We start from the raw sequence: 5069 nt of genomic DNA on the forward strand, positions 1-5069 counted from the left end.
TTATACTAGATATTCTATACTTAGAGCTCTTATAGTCTAGTCGCTAGTAAGTCTCTATATTTATATAGCTTAGTAGTTTCTTTTAAGCTTAGGCTAGAGATAGCTATTAACTTAGCTTCGAATATTGGTAGAGTTATAATATTATAACTACTTTTAGTAGAATCTCTACTACTTCGAACTATTACTCGAGTTAATACTTTTATAATAATCTTATTACTAACTCGTAGACGTTCTTACGACTCGTTATTAGTAATAGATATTTATATTTCGAGTAACGCCTTTATAGCGTTCTTTTTTAATAGATCTTTCTTATTTATATAGTCTAGTTAATAAGAGAGTCTATTCGCTAGATTATTCTTCTCTTATCGCTACTAAATCTTAAAGTTATATATAGCTAGTATCTCTATTTAGTATATCTAACGTCGATTTAGAACCTTTATCGTTATAAAGCTCTATAGTATTATATAATTAGTAAGAATAATTATACTTCTTATAGGCGTCTTAAGATAGTATCTCTATATCTTAAAGGCATATATAATTATAAATATCTTACTATTACTAGTAGTATAATTCTTTTCTATAGAAGTTATCTTCCTTAAGAAGAATATTATAGATTTCTATAGCGTACGCTTCGCTTATATCTCGTACGCTTATAATAATATTTCGCTAATTATATCTTCTAATATATCGACTTTAATACGATATTATCGCTTAAGATTAAAGTATACTAATATTAGCGCTTTTATAAAGTATTTCTTAATTTTACGGAACGCTTAGTCTTAGGCTGCGCAACGGGTTGGGTAGGGCAGGGTTTAGGGTACCTACCGCCCGCCCAGTTAACCTAATAGGGTTTTTAAAAAAAGCGCTACCCTACCCTTACGGGTTTCGGGTAGGGTAGGGTACCCGACGGGTTTTACTAAGAACCTAAAATTCTTAAAAATAGCGAGTTTTTCGCTAAAAATAGCGACTTTTCTTACGTAATCGTTTACTAATTTATAATATTATACGGTATTTTTAAATATTTTCTAGTAAAATCGCGTATTTTTCGTAAAATACGGTAATTTTTTCGAGAGTCGTACCCGTCCGTTAGGGCGGCCCGACCCTAATAGGTATCGCGAGTAGAGCTTAGATTTTAGGTACCCGCCCGGGGCGCCCGTTAGGCTCCGGGATACCTACCCGGCCCAACCCTTAGGGTAGCCCTAACGCGGGTAGGGTCGGGCTAACCCGCGCCACTGCGCAGCCTACTTAGTCTATCTCTATAATTTACTAGAAGGGTCTCGTCTTCTTATCTACGATTATTCTTATAAGAAGATTAATAATAGAGATAACGATTATAGAGTATTAATAGATAAACTCTTAGTAGAAATTCGTAAACTCTAAGAATACTTAAATATCTCGATAGAACTTAGATATAGACTATTTCTAGATAGCGTCGACTTAACTAGGCTCTATTAAAATTCTATTAACTTCTACGCGATATTCTAGGAAGTTAATCTTCTTAATAAAGAATTTATACTTCGATAGCTTTATATAGAGATTATATTACTAAAGCCTCTTAAGTATAAGACTTACGTATCTCTTATACTTCTTAGTATTATAGCTATAAATAAATATATCGTCTATATATACTACGTAAATATTATCGAGTAAGCCCTTTAGCGCTTCGTTAATATATACTTAGAATAAGATAGATACGTTTATTAAGCTAAAGAGTATTATTAGATATTCGAAATATCTATATTACGTATAAAATACGATTTTCTAGCGATCTTCTTTCTTAATTAGAATCTAGTAGTATACGTCTCGTAAGTCTAACTTAGTAAAGACGTATATACTACTTATACGATCTAATATCTTAGGGATTAAGAGAAGAGAATATTAATTCTTCTTAGTAATCTAATTTAACTTACGATAGTCGATATAGAGTCGTAGGCTATTATTCGACTTTAAAATAAAGAGAATAGATATATTCGCCGACGACTTACTATATTAAATCTAGTTCTTAGCTATTACTATATCTAAGTACTCTTAAAGAATAGATAGCTCGTATATACTTAGAAAGTAGATAGACCTATAGAGTATCTTCTCGCCTTCGATAATAGAAATTAAATATTATATACGTACTTCTACTAGAGAGGGATCCTTACTTAGATCTTCGAATATCTTTATAAACTTACTAAAGCGAGAGTTTAACTCGATCTTCTACTCTATATCTCTAAGTAGAATATTAGTACTTTTTAGGATTTCGTTAACGACTAGTTATATAAAAATCGTATCTATATCTAGATCTTTTATTTATTTCTCGAAGTCTTTAAGAAATAACTAAATTATATATAATTTACTTTCGAGTCGATATAATTAGATACTAAGACGCTAGTTAATTTATAAATTTATCTCGAGTAGCTAATCGTAATCGAGAATCGTATTATAATTTATAATCTCTATCGCGAGATATCGTTAATATATCTTCTTAGTTCTTTTCTACGAGTCGGTTATAGACGTCTTAAGACGATATTCTTTATATACTTAAATTAACTATCTCTTAATAGTATATATATATATCTTCGATAAAGTAGAGTTAAGCTTATACTCTTTAGCTAGTATATATAAAAGAAAACTCGTCTACGCTCCGCTATCGAGTAGAGTCTTTATTTTATATTTCTTACTAGAGATATTAATCTTTATCTCTAAAGTAAGTAAGCTTTTCTCTAGTTATATTTTATTTTTAGATTATACTACTTAATTTTTATTTAGTTCTAGCGCTACTACGATACTTAATAGACTAGATATTAATTTTTTAAATTTCTCTTTATAACGTTCTTTTATTTTAATTACGACTTATCTATAGAAGACTTATTCTTCTTTAGATAGTTAGTCTATCTATAATCTATAGTTTTATAAATAAAGTATCTTCTCGTAAAGAGCTTCGTAGAGATTCTACTTATAGATCTTTACTTTTTAGAATTTAAGTCTTTTTAGGAATTTAAGTCTTTTTAAGATAGTACTCTAGTAGCTAGTTAGTTCTATCGCGTATATAAGCCGCGATCGATCTATTATAGATTTAAGCTCCCGAATATAGTCGTATCTATCTCGCTTACGAGTTTTAATTAGAATATCTTTACGGTCTTAAACTTTTAAAGTATTTTCTCTAGTCGCTATATAAAGACTAGAACTTAGGCTCGAAAAGTAATCGTTTATATATCGCGCCTAATAATCTTATAAAGTATAAACGTTAGAAAATAATAAAGAGTCTACTTCTTCTACTTATTCTTAGTAAGAAATTCTATATCTTTCTCTAGAAGTTCTATTTAATAGACTAGATCTTATATTAATTAAGTAGATTTTTACTTAAGAGTCGTAAGCGCTTCTAGCGCTTCTCTTTTACGAATATCTATATTCTTAATAGTATTCTTATATTAAATAAGAAATATATTCTATAATAAAGATATTAGTACTTCTTCGCGATAATCTCGACGCTAGTTAATTATCGCTCGATCTCTAAGGTAGTTAGCTACGATTTAAATATAATACTTCTAGTCTAGAGTAATATTACTTAAGATAATCTTAAAAATAGTTTATTAGCTATTATCGAAGTCTTTTAATTCTTAGATATTTTTACTACTAAACTCTTTTAATTTAGCGATCTTAAGAATCTAGTATAACTTCTTTCGATCTTAGTCTCTAGACGACGCGCTTCGAGCTCGCTTATATATCGATAGCGTCGTATCTTTAACCTTTATATATTACTTCGAAATATATTTTATAGCTTCTTCTTCTATAGTCTAGATCTCTTCTTCTAGACGTTTTCGTTTTAGCTACTTTTAAAGTCGAGCGCGTCTCTTAAGAAGAGCCGCTACTTATAAGATAGAAGCGGATTCGAAGAGTTCCGCTTAGTTCTAAGTCGTATTTAGATTATCTACGACTTCTTTACTAGATAAGCTATTCTTCGGAGTCTTAGCTAACCCTTCTATATATTAGACTAGAGTCGACGACGACTCGTCGAGATTAGATATCGCTCTAGTAGATAAATCTACTCTCTTTAGCTCTATCGTTATATAGATAGCTTATCTCTATATTATCTACTCCGATCGATTTAGAATAATACTTTAAGAATATTAAGAATACCTAATAGGAATAGATAGAGTATAGCGATATAGTCTTTAATTAGTATTAAGTACTTCTTAACTCTATAGTTATATATAACTCGAAGTATAAGAGAAGGAAAGCTCTCTTATACGGGTCGCGTATAGTTTATATCTCTTAGCTCTATCCGAGTAGCCGAGGGGTATAAGTTGTCGGTAGTTGGCAACGGCAGTTGGCCTCGGCATTCGTGACAGTCGGATTGAACCTACTCAGCTTTCGAAAGGCTAAGAAGGCGATTTCTAAACCATCTATACCCGACTAGACTCCTATCTTATATCTTATATAAGAATAGAGTCCTAGCGATAAAGTAACCTCTTTAATATCTAGAACTAAGAATAGGCGTTTTAGATATATTCTTAAAAGATTTAAAATAGTATTTTAAGAAGAACTATCTACTAAGTTTCTAACGAAGCGGAATATTAAGTACAAAATCGATATAGATAATACTAAGTCTATTAACTTACTCTACTACTCTTTATCGAAAGAATATCGAGATAAATAAAATTAGTAAATTTATACTTTATTAAAATAGAGCCTAATCTAACTCTTAGAGAGTCTATAAAGTTTCTTTATATTCTTTATATCTAAATCTAGAGATAAATAGTAAATATATATCGACTATCGTCTTAATAATATTATCGTTAAGAATATCTACTCTTTATTTCGAATCTAGAACTATCTTAATATTATCGAAGTCGCTCGATAGCTTTCGAAAGTCGATCTTATTTAAGAATACTACTAGATCTAGATAGAAAAGATATCTATCGAAAAGATCGCCTTTAATACGCGATTCGATAAGTACGAGTTCTTAGCTATATTATTTAAATTTACTAATATCTCTTCGATATTTTAGAGAATTATAAATAATACTCTACGAGAATTTATTAGTAAGTTTATAATCGTCTACTTAAACGATATCGTTATCT

The sequence above is a fragment of the Exophiala dermatitidis genome, assembly GCF_000230625.1.
Source record: "Exophiala dermatitidis NIH/UT8656 unplaced genomic scaffold supercont1.4, whole genome shotgun sequence".
Classification (NCBI taxonomy): domain Eukaryota; kingdom Fungi; phylum Ascomycota; class Eurotiomycetes; order Chaetothyriales; family Herpotrichiellaceae; genus Exophiala; species Exophiala dermatitidis.